Source organism: Triturus cristatus, chromosome 4_2 (genome assembly GCF_964204655.1).
Source record: "Triturus cristatus chromosome 4_2, aTriCri1.1, whole genome shotgun sequence".
In the NCBI taxonomy this organism is placed as follows: Eukaryota; Metazoa; Chordata; class Amphibia; order Caudata; family Salamandridae; genus Triturus; species Triturus cristatus.
The window spans coordinates 297,813,893-297,834,054 of record NC_140586.1 but is presented as its reverse complement, the minus strand read 5'-3'; the positions used below and the strand labels follow the sequence as shown (position 1 = coordinate 297,834,054).

Below are 20,162 nucleotides of genomic sequence, written 5' to 3'. Positions count from 1 at the left end.
CTAATGCCCGCATTTATAATCATTAATTTGCGTACTATGGAGTAAGAAGCAAACGTGCACACTTACCTTCCAATTAAATATGATTCAAGGAACGCAGAGATTGCTCAAGAAGATGTTTACTCTTTGAGGCGTCATTTATATTTGAAATTTAAAAAAGTATTATCAGGAATGAAGAAAAAGGCATTTATTTGTGATACCTTTAAAGTATGACATTGTGCGACAGGAACCCAATGCAAATCAGAGTTCTTTACAGCCTCGTCACGGATATGAAGTGCTACATAAATCTGACAATGAAATATGGTCCCTCTGAAATGTCATTTTGACCATAAGGCAGCTTTCGAAATACTGGAAATGTGAAAGTTGCAATTTAAATTCAGTGTGTTTTGTCAATCCCTAATATGTTTTCCACATATGAAGGTGTGATTGAACTTAAAAATGACTGAAAGTGACAATGTTAAAGCAACATATTTGTAGTTACATTTCAAATCTGCAGCTTTCACTCAGTAAGTACAGGGCGCCATGCGCATATATTTTTTTTAAAATAGCTCTTTAGTGTTAACATCCTTGTTACCTGGTGATGTTGTTTAACCAGCATCACATCACACACATCATGTTCCACTTCCCACATACTCAAGGGATGAAAGGCTCAAAGTTCAGTTCCATGCTCATCTAAAGCTCCAAAGATGACCCCTTCGTGGGCGATTCTCAAGGGTAAGAAGAGTACCAGAGGAGGGAAAACCAACTTCTGAGGAAGCAAGGCATACAAGGCCTGATTGACAATGCTAAATTTAGACTTTTGTGTAAGCTTACTATTTTTTTGCTATTCACAAACTACAAATAAATAGTACGTTTGCGACCGTGGATAGCACAAAGTCAGGGCGGGGAACTCTGCACATAAAAAGGTACAACAGGCCTATCTTTTTATGTGCGGAGTTCTCCGCCCGACTGCGGACTCCCCGCAGTAGTAAACTTACTATTAACTTGTCGTTTATGAATTCCAAAAAAAGTGTCAACTTACACTAAAGGGTAAGTTTAAGTGGACCTTTGTGAATCAGGCACACAATTTTTGCATATAGGAATAGCTGTGGTGGTTGTGGTGCAATAGGAAGGCGCAGCCATGAGCCTTTGGTTCATAATAAAAAGGACTCCCTGAGCCTCACTCAGATTTTGTCTATGTGGGGGGGCATAGCCCCCTTTCTAAAAAGAGTGCAGGGTCCCCAGAAACCCACATATATACCTAAATGGTGGCCTCCCCACCATCTAATTGCAAGGCTTAATTTGTCAAAATAGGGAAATTACATGTGTTCAAAGATTTCCTAATGAGTCCACTGCTGAAGCTGAGAAGGCTGTGTAGTCTTGATTCCAGCGCATTCCAAGCGCCCTACACTTCTTGTCTCTTTAACTGACTCTTGCGGTTCCTATTCTATCCCTGCTTTCATTCTTGTATAATGTTTTCCAATCTTTATTTTGCTCTTTCTTCTTCCCTTTTCTACCTTTCTTTCTCTGCTGTGGTCAAAGTTTGATGATGAAAAATAAGTTCAGGCCCCAAAAATAGGTGCTGATGTCAACAATCTTTGTGCTTGGATCAATTCTTAAGGTGTTTGGTGCACAGATGCAGGCATCCCATTACCCCTTCACATGCCCACCCACACAAGAACAAGTACCACCACCAACACATACACACTCACACAAGAACAAGTACCACCACCAACACATACACACTCACAAAAGAACAAGTACCACCACCAACACATACACACTCACACAAGAACAAGTACCACCACCAACACATACACACTCACACAAGAACAAGTACCACCACCACACACACACATAAAAGAACAAGTACCACCAACACACACACACATACCAACACACACACACTTTTATGAATGTTCACTAAATCTTCGGGTTGCAAATTTCTAAACTTCACTTGATAGAGGGTTCCTCCAAAAGAAAAAAAAAGATCGAAATAGAACGCAAGTTTGCACAAAACTTGTGTTTTTCTGACAGAATTCTACCACTTAAAGAGAGTGTTCGGATTAGTTTTTCATGCATCTTCTCACCCACCACAAATAGACCACAAAAGACAAACATTGTGAACACGAATTAACAGAACCCATCATTGCTTAATAATTAACCAGACCAAATAAGGTGAAATGCGTCACACACTCGAACTTTAACAAGGTTGGTGAGAACTACTTTCGCTGAAAATAAGGATGGTGTTGTGCCACAATACATACTCATGTACATATTAAAACAAAATGTGAAGAAGCACTAGAAGTAAGCCAGCATGCTTTTAGTTTTTAATTAAAATATTTTTGACGGCTGCCTAGTTGGTGTACACGGTTTTCGTAGCTTTTGTAGGCCTCAACACAGCTGTCCTGAATGGGCCATATCTCAATAAACGTGGTCGATATCATCAAGAACAAACACCATGCTCGGTTCCTGGACATCCCTTTTACAAACCATTGTTTTCATGTGTGTTAGTACAATTGGTTCACTTGAACTGACCCAAGACTACAAATCCCAGAATGCATTAGATTGCATAAGGAATGCCCGAGGGTAGGGAACAAGTAGTGTTCCTAAGAACATGGAGTTATCTGGTAACCTTAAGAAATGCACGTTTAAATGGTACAATTCACCGTAGCAGCTGGAGGGCTTTAGCACAGAAACTACTGGAAAACAGTAGTTAAATCGTTTTAATAGTCCCCTTCCCAGAGGAACAATCCTCATTCTTCTTAAACAAAGCAGCATAATGTCACGTAGGCGTAAAAGAAACTGTCTCGGCGGGGGAAAAAAATACTATTTACATTAAATATGACACTTAAATGTTTTCCGACTCTCCGTTACCACATTGCGGCGTTTAGAGACTAGTGCAATGCATACTGTGACAAAAAGAATGAAAACGGATCCTGGTGGCAGATATCACAAAGCAGCGCAGCTGAGCACAAAGAGGGAGCGCGTGACAGAGGAGGCAACGTGTTTAGGTTTCCGTTTCTGTTTTTGCAGCAGATTGGGCCTTTAGGCCTGGCCACCGAAAAGGTTCTCTTGCCTGGTGACAGAAATCATCTGGATGTTGCAACACCGCAGGCAAATCAAAAGTAGGCCATGTTTGTGTGTTATTACTTCTGCAATCCTTCCGCCCGTCAGTGCCCGCGGTTATGAAAACTAAATATGCCTGCCCACAACCAAAATAACGACCTACTGAGATCAGAGGTACCCAGTCTTTCCTTGGCCAGGCACCACCGCCACTGCGGAACTAACGCGTGCGCACATGCACACGCAAACAAACACAAACATTTATCTAACATTACTTTGTATCTTATGGTCTCCTTGAGTTTTTTGTATAAAACTGACACTGGTTAGGAATATGTAAGATATAATAGTTAACAAAATAGGGCTGATTGCCAAAGGTTTTGAAAGGCCAAGGCCCCTCATTTTGATGTCGGTCGGACCGCCACCAATAGGCCGTCGGTCCGCCCGACATCCAGGGTATCGGCCGTTGGAGCGAATATATCAGGGAGGGGAGGCAGGTGGCTCCGACAGGCTCAAGGACCCCTTCTGGGTGGCAGTTCGATACTAATCCCTACAATGGAGGCGGTGCCTGCGCAGGCACCGCCGTAGTGATTAGGTTGTCCCTTTCCAACTGCCTATTTATGGCAGTCCCACACCCAAGGAAAGGCAGCTGGAAAGGGACTTTTGGGGCCCCAAGCAGGCCCCCTGTCCCCCATGGGCCACTGTTAAGTGGCCAGGAGGGTACATGTGTTGTCCCCCAAAACATCCATGTACCTTGTGCCAGGCACCACATAGTGCCTGGTACATGGTGCATGGATGTTTGAAAAATGCCCTTTTCTACTGTGGCTTGTCCTGCAGTTTTTTTCCGGGTCGCTGCACAAGCTGCAGCAGAAAAGGCAGTTTCCAACCGCCTACACGGTGGTCTTATCAAAACATGGCGGGTGGGACCGCAGACTCCTTGTTGGGCGGTCTCATTTCCGCTGTGACAGCGCTTGGACGCTCGTCCAACAACCATTATGATGAGACTCCAAGTGCAAGAGGCTAGTCTAGAAGTCAGCATTTTAAAAAGAGAGCAGGGCTCAGATTAGGAAAGAGTCCATTCCAGATACTCAGGATAACCTGTTCCTAGGTTCTAGGCAAATTTGCTGCATTACATTTTTTTATAACACAATTTTATTGATTTTTGCCAACATCTCAGTGAATGCAAAAAACACACAAGTAATAAAAATAAGACACCATGCCCCTCTTTTCCCTCGGCTGTTATAACTGCCGACAACAATCCATGATAAACACAGAATATTAAATGGCTATACACAAAGTCGTACACCTTAAAATGCATGACCTTCTCAGCTTGTGTACCAAAGTATTTCAGCATCTTGCATTCAGGGCCGGACTCGCCATAGCAGGCACCCAGTGTTTCCCTGGTGAGCCGGAAGGGTAGGGGCTGGTTTGGAATGATGGAGCCATTTTTGTTACTGGGGGCCAGTTTTGCAGCAGTGCTGCAAAATAGACCATTTGTAACAAAAGCGCAGCAGCAGTGTTCCCCGTTTCTGCAAGCCACCCCCTTAAACACCCCGGCCCGTCGGACGTAATTGTCAGGGCTGGTTTGTGATCCCTGTCCGGCCCTGCTAGCATTCCAATAGGTGACATACCCTTGTCCCAACTACAGCACAGCCAGAGGGGGAGGTGTGCATCTTCACAACTTCCCTGCACCTCAGTTTTCTTGAAATGGGCTATGAGTTTGTGTTGCAGTCCACTATCTGAGCTGAAGAGAAGCACGCAACCTCACCACTGTTGGGAAAGCCTTAGTGTAACATGATGCTCCACACAGCAGGTTCAGTGAGGCTATCTGCAAGCAAAAGTACACACAACATAAGAACAATGGAGCCTGACATCTCTGCATCAGGCTCTTATCAGCCTTGCTGAAGCAGTGATCAGGGACAGAGAAGAGGGCAAGCATTGCCTAGAAACGTCCTCACCTTGAAAAACAGAAACTGCAGCCCCGCCTCTAATCCCTATAATTATCCAAATGGCAGTGCTCAGGAAGAACTAATCAGCAGCTCTTTGCCTACATGGAATTTCTACAGGTAACCATGTCCCCAACCTCTTCAGTGCCTGGATCTCAATGTCTCCATCCTCTTCACTTCAGTGTCTGGATCTCCACACCCCAGCCACAAAAATGCAAGCAGTACAATACCTGTGGAAGCTGTCTTCATCCTCCATCTTGTGCCATGCTAAACCAGGTGCATCCAAAATGGATCCCACTGGCTTCAGTTTTCGGGCTCACATACTCAAGAGTTTGGCTACCATACAAGTGTCACACACTTACTGTATACACAAACACACAAAAACTCAAAATGGGCACAGTATGACAGTGAAATGTTCTGGGTCTTCACATAATAGCAGAACTTTACATGACAGGAGTCGGGAGACCATGCTCTCACTTACAGAGAGACAAAGGTCTGATCACATTGTGTTTACATTTCATGTTATACAAATGCTGTGCCTTGAACGCAGCCTCACAAGGACACATGAAAGAGAACTACCTCAAATTGGTTCTGAAATTTTAGACAGTGGATTCACATCCCCTGTATGGAAAACATGTATAAAAGTGTGATCCGAACCACCCCAGTTGCTTCCAGCTCCACATTTGTCTTGATTAAGGGGAGTGCCCTGCAGTCTACAGTTGCTGTGTGACCAGGGTTGGTGCCTGTCTGACAGCCAGTCACCCAGTGGTGAAGGGACATCACCTAAAGTCTACACTTTCTGCCAGATGTCTGCCTCCCTGCTAACAAGGGAGATGCCTGGCCTTGTAGGAGACGACACTGTCCTGGTAAGAAACTCAGCCTGTTCTAGCACGAGGAACACCTAGTGAAAGCGGACTGCATTAGAGGACAAAGGCAATAGGCAACATGAGTGGGTCCCACTGTCTCCTAGCATGATTCCTGCTGAGAACTGGCCCAAAGACTTCATCAAATAAAGTGTAGCCAAGACCACTGGCAGCCTTTGCCAGCTATGAGCTGGTGGTGTTGCTGCCAACACCAGAAGGAAAGAAGATGCATTGCCAATAAGTGGAGTCAGTCTAGCTTGGGAGGCCACAACTACACGTTACCACAGAGTGGAGCCTGGTCAGCCTGGAGTTTGGAACGGTCCATGATGTCCACAGATACTGATGCAGAGGAAAGGCTGCTGGAAGGACGAAGGCATGGACTGTGGCCGGTACAACATCTGATCAGTAAGGTCATTGCATAGGTGCGAAAATAGCACCTTACAATGCGATATATTACATCGCATACTTTTACAACGCGGTCAGTACAACGACCGCATTGTTAGTACACGATGCATTTACATCGCAAGTCATTACAACGACTTGCAGTAGGGGGCGCGCTGGACTTAGGAATCATATTATTTACTATACCTACTCCAGTTTGCGCAACAGTAGGGAAGGTGCTGGAATTAATTTCCAATACCTTAGCACCCCCTATAGCAAGTCGTTGTATTAACTTACTATGTAAATGCATCGAGTACTAACAACGCGGTCGTTGTAATGACCGCGTTGCAATAGTACTGCGATGTAATGACAGCGTTGTAAACGCTGTTTCTCCACAGGTACGGCAAGACTTTACCTGTGACCAGAACAAAGGACTGAGATGCACTTGTGGGAAATTGGGTTTGAGGAAGTGAGACTTTCTTAGAAATTGATACTTGGATGAGAACTATTGAGCTGAGTTGTGCATCGAAACCTGTGGCCGTAACCATGACAAAATCTACATTTGTGCCTAATTCATGTCCCTACCACAGGATACAATAGACTGGAGTTACTAGGGTCACCTGTGTAGGATGAGAACTGGAACGGGGCTAGGGGTGTAGTAACAACTGAGATCGCAACCAGGGATACAACCCTGTATTTGCTAATCCCATTGAATTATGTAGTATTTAGTTCTGCTATGTGATTACAGTACTTGATTTTACAAGCACTGGGCTGGACATTGTTATTGTGACTGTTGGTTCAGTGTTACGTTCTGAACTCTTGCTCCCCTGAGAAGTCTGTGACTGCTCACCCACTCTACCCTGTAAGTCAAGTAAAAAAAATAAAGGGTTGTACTTGGCCCAGATTGCAGAGTCACAGGATGACAGACTCCAGGACACTAATGGAATATGACCTCAAAACCCATGGTTGTAGCACAATAGCCCCTGTCTGCCCTGTGATCCCCCCGAATGAAGCCTGGCATCTGTCTTCAAATCTCTCCACAGCATGTCCGTAAAATAATCTGAGTGTGCTGTATATCCCATCTCATACACTTCATTGTCCCAGGATTTCTGTGCCCCTTGGTTATAGCGGTGAAAACGAAGACAAGGGTAACACGGGATACCAGTTTCCTATATCTATATCAATATCTATCTATCTATCTATCTATCTATCTATCTATCTATCTATCTATCTATCTATCTATCTATCTATCTATCTATCTATCTATCTATCTATCTATCTATCTATCTATCTATCTATCTAGACAGATATATATAGATATATAGAGGTAGATAGATAGATAGATAGATAGATAGATAGATAGATAGATAGATAGATAGATAGATAGATAGATAGATAGATAGATAGATAGAGCCCCATGGCACTGAAAGCAAATGTGACCCAATTGCACATGGTATTTAGACCAACTCTACTAATGAACACACATTTATGCATTTATTACTACAGTACAAAGGTCAAATTCCAGGTTAATACAACAAAATTGGAATGAGAAGCACAATTCTGCCTCACAAATTGCATATAACAATTACTTTACACAGGGAAACAACTCTACTACAACTCATAAAGTCTCTTTAATGTGATTGTATCCATACTGCACAAAGGTAACCCTGTGCATCCTTGTTTTGGTTCAATAGCTTTTATTATAACAATTATACATAAAAAATACCTTGGCATAAACTATATGTGCAGATGTACTGAGTAATATAAGCTATTACCCTTTTTATAGGCGAGAAGGGGCATCATAACTTGGGATTGTGATAAATTCTAATAATTTGCTTTTGCGTAATTATGAGAAATTATAGCAAAATTAGGCATAGGTATACAAAAATATAATGATGTCAGTTTTTGGTATGAAGACACATTTAAAGAAAACACCATAAACAACACCCACTCCCGTTTTGCTGTTCCTCTGTGTTCGCAGTAACTGTTTACAGTGAATGGCACCATTTGTGGTAAATGTTTACGACAAATGGCTAGGCGTGGGTGGAATTTGCGAAAGTGACTTTCGCAAATTATCGCGAAAATGTTAAAAATCTCCGCAAACACGCGGAAATATCGCGAAGATGCGGAAGTTTTTTTCCCGCCCGTTCGCGGTATTTTCTGCGTGGTCGCAGCTCGCCAACTTACCCATGCGGTTGCTCGCGGGCGCGGCCATCTTTTTTTCACTCTTCTCGCAGTGCATGATCGCGAGAAGAAAGACGTGATCGCACGACCAATGACATTACTGCGGGCGCGAACTGTCGCGAGACAGCGAAAATGGCTACCAACAATCCAACATCTCGTGGAGAATGCGACCGGATCGGGAAAACTTGTCGGCGAACGTGGGGATTCAGGTAAGGCGATCGCGCGCGCGAGAATGTATTATTTTACAGCGCGAGCAAGAAACAAATTATCGCTAAGCTGCGGAATGCGGAAATTTTTACATTTTCGCGCTCTCCGCGGAACGCGAAAATGCCAAATTGTCGCAATTTCCGCGAACGGAACGGAATTTTGGCCCAGGCCTACAAATGGCTTGTAATTACACGAGATTGGATTATTGGGTAATTTCAGGAATTTCACATAACATGAATTAAGCTGGCATAATTTATTTTCTGCTGAAGCCTAATTATAACTCACTCAACACTTCTCCTTTCGTGAGTCATGGCCCGCACATTCAAAAATGGTAATAAGTAACATATTACCCTTTGTGCATCTGACTATATTGTCACTGTACATAGATTACGTAGATGTGAAGCCATATATATCTTCAAGGAATGTAGATCTGGAGTTATAGTAAATCTAGATTTACCTACATACATTTATCTTAACAATAATGTGGATACTTGATATTCTGGCTACAATATCACGGCAGGGTGAAGTTTAGTCATTTAATGTTGAGACGTAGAGTCTTTGTGTATTGAAGCAGCGTCTGTAGCATGCTGCATGTCTCAAATATAATAAAAATTTAGCATTCGAAAATATGATCTCAACAATTATCGCTTTAGAGCGCATCAAAAAAAGTATGAGTAAAATTAATCCATGAAACTGGGAGTATGCCAGTGGGTGTATTTTCCTTCTGTTGCCTGGCTGTACTAGCTTGACCCCGCTTGCCACCAACGAAGACATTGCGCACAATCCCTCCCTTCATTTCTCATCCTGTCGCTGACGCAATGTGAGTGGCTTGGGTTGTGTAATTACAGCTCGGGCAACTGATGAGTTCTTGGGCTAGCAATTAAAGGACTTATCGATTCCCAGCTCTAGAAGCCCCGCTAGGGAGGAAAAACTGGCGAGCCGGAAGGCGAGCGTGAAAGAAGGGCGGTGAAGATGGAACGTTGGTGTGGGGGGAGTGCCAGATGTAGGATGAGGAATGAGGCAACCGAGAAAACTGCGATGAGAGGGAAGACAAAGAGAGGCGCACATTACTGTGAGAAGACAACACACTGGTTATGGAAGGGTTAAGTGAGACTTGAGATCTTGGAAGAGAACAAATCTTAAATTCCCACTGGACCTGGTGATTCTCACCTCCGGCATCCTCACCTCAGATCACTAAAGGCAGTGTCATAAGGCAAGATGATGGCCCCCCTGCTAACTTTGATGAGGGCCCCTTGAATCTCCCATATATACATTAACCTTGGGAAGAATGTGGGCCCTCTGGAGAGTTGGGCCCCTGTGCCTCAGGGCCAGCTGGGGCCTGCACGCCCCTGACCAAAATAGGAACGTTTGTACAGTTTCTGGGCTGGATGAGGAAGGGTAAATCGATGTCTATGTAGTCTGGCACATTTGAGAAACTTTGTTTCAATTCTCTTAATCTAAGATTTCTGAGAGTAGTGAACTTCGCCAAAGGCGTACCAAAAACACACCACTCTGTTTTAGCACCAGATTCCCTGTTACAGGATGTTTCATAGGTGCAGGATGTCCTATAGGCGGGATTTCCTGTGCAAGAAATTCCCAAGGAATGCTGCCCCTCCTGTTGCTCCGAAGATTTGGCGAGATGGGGAGGTAGGCAGGTTGGAGACTGGGCAATGTGGCCAGTTGGGAATGGGATGGGGAAAATACGCTGCATTCTGCTTGGGTGAATCCAGGAACAAGAGATGGTGGATTCTACTGAGCAATGGCAGTCCACCCATTTTCCATGCGTGGCGCTTTATTGCAGCAGGAAACATTTTCATGCCGCTGCAGAGGATACAGAAACTGTCAATCTATTAAATATGAAACTGTCAATCTATTTTTTTGTTTAAATTTCGAGATTTTGGAAATTTGAGATTTAGCAAATTCACACTTGCTTACTACTTGGTTAGGAGGAGATTTTGTGCAACACGAGCATTCTGGTCATCCCCTTTAGAGTAACATTCGATTGTAAATAAGTCGAGACTCTAACTTGTATGTACATAAATATACTAAAATATACTAAAATGAGATTAAATTGATTCGGAATTAAGACTGGTGAGAGAGGGGAGTTAAAACTGTAGATCGAGCCTGGGGAAGGCAACTGCAAAATATGGGAGAGAGACCCAAAAGTGGACGCGTAGCTTGGATCTAGATCAGGGTTCTCCAAAGTCGCTCCAGGCGGTCTGGATACATGCCAGATTTTTAGCATATCCCCATTTAGATAAATGCAGTTATAATAAAAATCTGGCATGAATCCGACCCTCCAGGACCGACTGTGGAGAACCCTGATCTAGATTCTTGGCCGGTAGAGAGGCTAGCACTAAAGTGACACATGTTTTAATTAGTACAAAGCTATTGGTTACGATTCGTTAGATGTTGCCTTCTCTAATTAGGGCTTCTTCTCTAGACAGTGTTGTGTGTTTCTGATTCTTTTCGTGACAAAAGTTGTGATGTGAACTAACCTCACTATTTTAATGGTATCTCCCCTCTCTGTTTCACAGGTAACAGCTGCCTCGCTTGCCCTGGTTGGTTTAAGAGCCCCATTGAAGGAGAGACCGACACCAGGTGGTTTTCGACTATTGGTTCCCCATCAGACGCATTGCAGTGTATGTAAGTGCAGTGAAATGTCTCTGAATAGTTGACAAAAAATCAATGACATGATCTGGAACCCATAGGGTTCTACTGTGAAGCTGACTCAGCCTCTGCTGTATACAGGGGGCTCCTGAGGTTTACATGATACTTGCGGTTAGTGCAGCAGGGAGCAGTTGTCTCAGGAGCGAATTTATACATTCTTGGAGATCCATCCATCCATCCACCCACTCATCCATCCATCCACCAATCCATTCATCCATCCATCCATCCATCCATCCATCCATCCATCCATCCATCTACCCACCCATCCATCCATCCACCCATCTATCCATCCATCCATGCATCCATCCATCCATCCATCCATCCATCCATCCATTCATCCACCAATCCATCCATCCATATATCTACCCACCCATCCATCCAACAATCCATCTATCCATCAATCCGTCCTTCCACCCACCCCTACATCCATCCACCAATCCATCCATCCATTCATCCACCCACCCACCCAATTACCCATCCATCCACCCACCCATCCATCCCCCCATCCACCCACCCTTCCACCCATCCACCCATCGATCCATCCATCCATCCATCATTTCTGACTGTTTGATCTGAGTGCACACATGAGAGTGTTATGGTTATGTTCTTGTTACTGCTTCAGAAATTTCTCCTGTCAAGGAAAGTTCAAATAACCATCAATTAACATTGGAAGCAAAAGTATATGAGCAGGCTGGTGGCACTGAGGGAACGAACAACACCCGGCTACCCACCCAATATCACCGTTCTGAAACAGGAGACTAGTTTTTTTAATCCATGCTCTCGGATTGAGCTGTTTGGTCGATGGTCTGCATGCATAATTCGATTTTTTTTGTGATTTCATATTTGATAAACCGTTTTTTTCTTCAGGAAAACACTTTCACCTTGTGCTTGTGTGCCACAGGCATTCTAGTGTTATGGCTTCGTAGCGCTATTGGAAGGGCAAGGCGAGTTTCTTATGCTTCTTAGAGCGTTAAATGTTCAAAGTTGCTATTTGCAGTGGTTAAAAGTGTCTCCATAGATTGCTTTTTTCACACCTGTTACTCATTGTCCTTAGGGAGGTTGTCTTTTTTGTGTCATCTTGTATTTATTTGTACGCTTGTTAGTAAGTCTTGGTTCTTGTTCCCTGCTTCCTCCCCTTTGGTTTTGCTCTGAATTAAAGCGTGGCTGTAGGCATGCTCTTTAAGGTGAAGTCCTTCAGGAAGCACACATGCCTAGCGGGCATTTTGCTACCATGACATCCATATGGGTCCTCACAGAAATTTACATACACTGTATGTTCACTACGAGAGCCTGAAAGTGACAAATCATTTCATGTCTATCATTATTTTTCGTTTGCTTATCAATGATAGCACGTGGTATAGGTGGTCAAACTGGACACCATGGCATCATAGTTGTAGGCCGCGCTTAATTGGTAAAATAAAAAGTACAGGGGCTCCAATTTTTCTAAGAAGCTCACCCACGCCACTGCCGAATGTTGGGGCTTCCAAATACTAAGGATGTGTCATCTGTATTTCGATCTTTATTTCACCTCGTGCCTCTTTCATCCACAAATATTCTCTCCCTGCCCCTTTATCACACTCTTGTAAGTTCAGTTTCATCCCTGCTATCTCCGTTTGCCAATGTTTTTTTCTTTTTCTTTTCCTCATTCTTTCTTATTTTGCTGCTTTTCTCTCTCTTGTCCTGAATCACAGGCTGATGATTAAAAATAATCCCGGGGCTCCAAAAAACAAGAGTGCCAGTGTGTCCCACCTGCAACCCCCAGGTCAAATGAAGCACTGAATGTGTTTGACCCAATGAGTGCCATCCACGTATGTAATTAAGTTTACTCCAGGTTTCTATGACATGAAGAGACAGGCTGGGAGCACACTTCATGACCAGCCCTCTCTCGCTCCCTCTTTTTCAAAATCTTTCCCTCAGCCCTTTGTCTCTCTGTCCCTTTTTTTCCACCTCTCCTGCTCTCTTGTTAGCATCACCTTCTATATTTAAATTGTTTCGTTGGATACTTGGTTAGAAAATAGATTGGCATGAACAATATAAATCCCTTTGAATCCCAACTTCACACCATGAACCTTATCCATTAATAGCACATCTCTACAGCGATACAACAATACATGCCAACCAGATAGATGTACTCCGCAAGGTGGTCACTGCGGGGCTTATTTATGAAACCTCGCGTCACTTTTGCGGCGCCGGTGCGTCACTTGTTGTGATGCACCAGCAGCGTAATAAATGCACCATGTTGCGTCATATTTACAAAGTGACACATCTAGGTGGATGCGTCACTTTGTAAACCCCTGCACCACATTATACCTGCGCCAGGTATAATGTATGCAGGGTGGGCGTTCCGAAACAAGTAAGCCTCGTGGAAGTGACGCAGTAAATCTATGAGATTTCACTGCACCACTTCTAGGATGCAAATGTGTCAATATCTGACGCCTGCCTCACAGCAGGCGTAAGACTGACGCAGGCACATTGAAATGGGACTTGCCCATGTTAAATGACCCATTGCTGAAGTTGCGTCACTTTTGTGACACACTCCAGCAATAAGTCATTTTTGCGCCTACAGATACGTCAGAAATTCTGACGTATTTGTAACTCTTTGCATCATGATGCGTCATATTGTAAATATGACACATCCAGCATGTCGCAAGGAGGGCGCTATGAAAAGTGACGCATCGCTGTTTTCACGCAGCGATGTGTCACTTTTCATAAATTAGGCACTGAGGGGCAGATTTATGAGCCCCTTGCGCCACTTTTGCGTCACTTTTCCCATGTTAAAAGTGATGCAAAAGTGGCGCAAGGGGCTCATAAATCTGCCCCCGAGTGTCCAAAGGAGGTGTAAGGTTGGAAGGGGGAAACAAACCATCTGACATCGCAACAAATTATTAAACTATTACAGCCAACTGCTTCCCCATGGCATCTGGCTGAATCTTCGAACCATCGCTCATGGCCCACAAGAAGTTCTTCTCTGAATCCACCATCAATCTATCCAGCCCAGAGCCTGATTTAAAATTCTCCAAAAAGTATCCCGCTGCCTAGGGATCCATGAAAGCTTAGTTCCTACCATTTTTCTGCACCTGAATTCTCGCGGGATACCTCAGGGAGCCACCAAAGTCCATCACGACCTGCCTGGTTGTGTGCTCTTGCATAGGTCTGGAAAAATAAGACTAGCGTGCCCCTTAAAAATAAGTGCTCTTTTCTTAGAGGCCACTCACATGACCTTCTCTCTCTGCTGCAAAGACTCTAATGTCCAAACCTTTTCCCTTGGGCCCTCTTGTTGGCAGGCAGATTACCCTTAGAATCTCTGTTGCCACCTTCTTCCATATCTGCTCTCAGGAAGTACTGGATCACCTCTCTAATATCGTCCCCCTCCTCCAGCCAGGTGAGCTCCAAAACTCTCAAGCATGAGGCCCACAGAGAGTTGGTCAAAACGGTGACCTTCGTTCCCGTTGGACCATCGCAGATATGGCACACTTCTGGTTCCTTTGATGTCGCCCTCAACAGCCTTCTTCATTTTTATCAGCACTGCTCTATCCCCCCAATTTATACCTCATGCTGGTCATCTGGCATAGCCTTTGGGATCGGGTAAACACTGACAGATGCCAACTGCTCTGGTGAAGGACACAGAAACTCTAGCACACCATTAATTCCTCACCACCAGTGCTGTGCCAAGATGCAGCTGGAGATTAGCTGGTAGACCTCCATTGAGCTGGGTTTCCTTTGGCTTGATTGAACCCTGGAGCTGGGATGTAGAAGACTGCTGTTTTCTTCCAGAAGGAGGTTGCTAGAGGACACCCTTCATAGTAATTCTGTTCTCTTTAAGTAACGTTTTGGATAGAGCTTTTTAAGTAAGCCATCAAACATCTGGCTCTGTGTGCTAATGTATAGAGTGAATGGTTGTTGTCTGAGCTATGTGGGAAACCATGGGTATTGTGGTGGAGCAGAAGGGCCTGAGGGAACTTTCTCACTGGCGTAGCTGGGTGGAGGGCAGGCTGCCAGGACGGCACTCTTTTTGGGGGCGGCGGAGGTTACCAAGTTGTGTCTGTCGACTGCCATCATCCCCCTGCCCCCCAAGAAAAAGTCGTCTGCGTTGGCCGCCACCCCCTCTCTCCCGCTCTTACCTGCACTAGGCGGCAAACTTAGGAGCCGCCCCTGGTGGCAGTAGGTCTAGCTACACCACTAGACATTCTGTCTCATCCTCTTGCACTGCCATAGTTGTGCTTATACTGCAGAGTCGCACAAGGTTGATAGTGTTGCGTTTTGTTAAAACACCGGAGCAGTGCTTGGTTCCTTTATTTTGAGATGCTTTTAGTATTACTGTCAAACACGCAATCACAACCACACACACGACCACAACCACACAACCACACACACAACCACACACAACCACACACACACACAACCACAACCACACACACACAACAACACACACAACCACAACCACACACAACCACACATACAACCACACACACAACCACACCCAACCACCCAACCACACACACACATCCACATCCACACACACACACAACTACAACCACACACAACCACACATACAACCACACACACACAACCACACCCAACTACCCAACCACACACACACAACCACACACACACAACCCCAACCACACCCAACCACACCCAACCACCCAACCACACACACACACACACACAACCACAACTACAACCACACACAACCACACATACAACCACACACACACAACCACACCCAAATACCCAACCACACACACACAACCACACCCACACAACCACAACCACACCCAACCACACCCAACCACACAACCACACACACACACACACAACCACAACCACACACACAACCACACACACAACCACACACACAACACACACACAACCACACACACCACCACCCATGCAACCACATACACACACACAACCACACACACACAACCACACACACACACAACCACACACACACACAACCACACACACACAACCACACAACCACACACACACACATCCACACACACAACCACACACACACACACACAACCACACACAACTTCACACACAACCACAACCACACACACAACCACACAACCACACACACACACAACCACACACACTCAACCACACACACACAACCGCACACTACACACACAACCACACACACAACCACACACACAACCACACACAACCACACACACAACCACACCCAACCACACCCACAACCACACGCACACCCACAACCACACACAACCACACACACACACACACACAACCGCACACACAACCACAACCACACACACAAGCACAACCACACACACAAAGGGAGGAGACAACTGCAGCAGGACCTTCGGCTCGATCAGGGTAGCATAACCACCGGAAAAGGAACCCCTCAGCACGACATGGGCAGCAAGAAGTTGTCACTGGAGACATTGTGATCCTATGAACAATAGTGTCATCAATTATCTATTCCAAACTATAAACTGTGACAAATAACATCCCTATATATTGCAGTACCACAAAAACAGCAACAAGCATTGGCATAGCCAATAGGTCTCGCCTTTGGGACCTTATAAGTGTTTTGCCATGCAACAGTTGTGTTTGCACCAAGGATATTGTGTTGCATAACTAAATTCTTATAAGGGCCCAAATGCGAGACCTATTGGCTATGCCAATGCTTGTTGATCCTTATTAGAAGTTTCTTTTGTTCCAGAGAAGTGCATGGTTGTGAAAACAAGCACATCATGCCTCGTGTAAGCGCTTCAGCACCTCATCAGGGGTAGTAAGCACTACGTAAATGAAATTACAATACAATAAACTACAATGCAATATGAGAGGTGGAAACTGACATGTCTTTATTGCTCTTTATGATTCCTCAGGTATTGTGAAGCACCTTGTTCAGGTGCATATTCGAGGGTTTGAAGATATGTCCCAAAAAAGGTGACCCACCTTTGTTATGCATTCTGTGCTTAGGGGGGAATAATACCTAGAGACACAGGCTTTGATCTCAGGTTCCTCCTTGGCTGGTAGTTTTGTAGCTTGTGGTGCACAAAGGTTGGGACTACAGCGTTGCTTTTCCAAGTTGTCCAACTGAGTGCTCACAAGGAGGTATGCTTGGCCACAACTAGTCCATAAAGAACTGAAATGTCTAGTGTGATGTGGTCTCTTGTCATAGGGTGGAAGAAGTGCCTAGAAGTGTTGTCCTGGACCTGCTAAGGGCTGCTTAAAAGGAAGCAGGGATCTCCATGTAATAACCCCACCAAGATTCCCAGGTTCATGCTTGACTATTTGCTTCAGTCCAGGTTTCTTCTTTGAATTCTAAGACTTGTAGTTTTGATTCTTCCATTATAAAACCAGGACTACAAGTCCCAGAGTTCATAGAAAAAAACCTGGGCTGGAGCAGTTTATGACGCATGGATCTGGGAAACTTGGAAGCTTTGACGTAATCACTATCACTGCATTCTATCTAGCCAGGCGAGTACAATGGCGGACTGGACCCAGTGAAGGAACCTCATGAAAGAGTACCTACGCATCAATGTCTTCCATAGTATATGGAAACAGGATATCATTTTCTGAGGTGCTGATATGAACTCTGTGTCATGATTACTCCAAGGATCTTGGGGAATTGGGGCCCCACTCCACGCCTTTGAAGCCTACCAGAAGATCCTGTAAAGCCGAGCAGAACACCGCACAGAAGGCCTGTTTTAAAAAACGTTTTATATAGCTCAAGCGCGACCCGATGGTATTGGAGGGCTTTACAGGAGCACCTTACACAAGGACACATTCATCTTTTTATTTTTTGGGTAGACACGAGGAGAGTAAGTGATGTTATTTGCCCAAAATCTCAGGATGTTGAGCCGACGCCGAGGCTCGAACCTGGGGGCTCAATAGGATGGCGTAACGATCGCCAACACCGGGCCAGTGGTTGCGATCGTTACGCCATCCTAATGTGAAATACCACCCGCCATATTATGAAGTCGTTGGGTATACCGGCGGATGTAAAGTCCGTCCTCCGCTTTTCCGCCGGTTGGCAATCGTTACGATTGCCGGCCGGGTGGAGCTGGCCCATTAATATGGTGGCGGTGTCTAGCAGGCCGTCATGGAAAGGCTGGTGGGAATTGGCTTTGGGGGCACGTTGCGGGCACCTGGGGGGGTGAACTTGGGGGTACTCATGGTACACCCTGCAGTTCACTGCACCGCGTGGTGCCTGCCATTTGGTGCAGGGAAATGCTGTGTATACCCTTTTACCATTGCGGACGGTTCTGCAGCCAGTAGCACTGTCCGCAATGGTAAAAGGCCAGGATGCGAATCCTAATTGGCCCAGTGGGACCGCCGCACATCTGGCGGTCGGTCCCATCACCGTTATGATGGCGGGTAGACTAATGTCCACCCTCCATCATAATGAGCCCCCAGGTTCCACATCTCCAAAGTCGACAGCTCTGGCCGTTACGCCACATCCTCTCCTGTTCCATTCCATACTCTGTAGGGCGGGATTACAACAATAATCAGACACCATTGGACAAGGCGTTTAGTTTCTGTTAACTACAAATACATTTTCGTGAAATGTGTTTTCTATAGAAAAACAAAATCCCTAAACAGACCTTAAAGAGCTGTTTAATGTGTGTTTTGTGTCAGGAAAGACATTTCGTTAAAAAACCTTTGCGTTTCCTCCTTAAAACTATTCATTCCTTAGTTTCTTTTACACCAAACCTGAAAATACCAAATGGCTCCCTATCCCTCTCAATATCTCCGATGCCATCTCCATCTCTCCGCAGCCTACGGCCAGGCGGTCTCCCCAGGCGGAAGCTGATAGTCAGGACATCCTGACACAAACCATCGAACCCTGACACCGTGTTTATTCTTCTGGGCAGTGGCTGGGCTGCCCGAGGCTCCCCTCTGATAGGCCATCACTCTCCAGCCAGACATGCTGGGAGCGGATTGCACGATTTATGTGCATTGGAGCTGACAGCAAATGGCTCCCCAGCTTTATTGGAGGCTCCTTCCTCCTCGGCCTCCTATTATTGGCCACCGCTGCCCACGCACTGTGCCTGTCTCCGGTGAGCAGGAAACGCACCCTTGTGAACTGTCCTTACACAGATAACACAACTTTGTTTCAGCAAACAGGTTTAACAAGGAAATATTTCCGAGACTTGACTTTGTTCCATTAGAGTCAGGCCGCTGAAGATTTCTGTTTGGGTCACAAATTAATGTTTTATTATATCACATGCATATTTCTGCTATCCGTATGGCCCTGAAACTCTTTTTAGGTCTTGCCTACAGACAGCTGCGAGTGTATGTGTTTTCTTGCTCACACCCTTGTGCGCTGCTTACCAGTTCAAATCCCCTGCGCTCTCAGTGTTGCTCCCCCCACTATTCCATGGTTCCTCAGACAAGTTTTTAACTGTACCTGCTCCTCTTCGCCCCCTAGCTGCTCTGTGATACCGACTTCCTCCTAGTGTTGTAGCAAGGTCAGGTGGTACCCGGTGCGGAACATTTCTTGTCACTTAAAACACATATTTTTGCCATTTTGTCACCCCCTCAATGATGACACTTGCCACCCCCGGCTTGACAAATTGGGAAAAAAATGTGCTTAAAACACATATTTTTGCCATTTTGTCACCCCCCTTAGTGATGACACCTGGGGCGGCCCGCACCAACCGCACCCCCCTCCCTACGCCACTGCTTCCGCCTCTGCATCCACATCCAAAACTCTGATGCTCCCCCGTCCCTCCAGATTGCTTTATGTTTTTTAACCCCCAAAATATATTTATCTTGTTTAGAGTGGGCAGAACCTGGAATTTGCTACCAGGCTGTTCTTTTGTTTTTCATATTTTATTAATTTACTGATTTAAGATTGGTGTCCATCATCTTGGAATATAAAGTTTAA

The 20,162-nt window shown here is 45.2% G+C and overlaps 1 protein-coding gene across 3 annotated transcripts in view; it reads left to right on the top strand.

Annotated features, from left to right (window-relative positions):
• Positions 1–20,162, top strand: part of TNR (tenascin R) — a 1,024,744-nt gene that overhangs the window by 239,429 nt on the left and 765,153 nt on the right. For 2 of the 3 annotated variants that reach the window (XM_085601599.1, XM_085601597.1), the window contains exon 2: positions 11,158–11,266. The gene's annotated coding sequence lies outside the window, so the exon portion shown is untranslated. The remainder of the gene's footprint in view (positions 1–11,157; positions 11,267–20,162) is intronic. The other variant, XM_085601598.1, reaches the window with a different exon arrangement.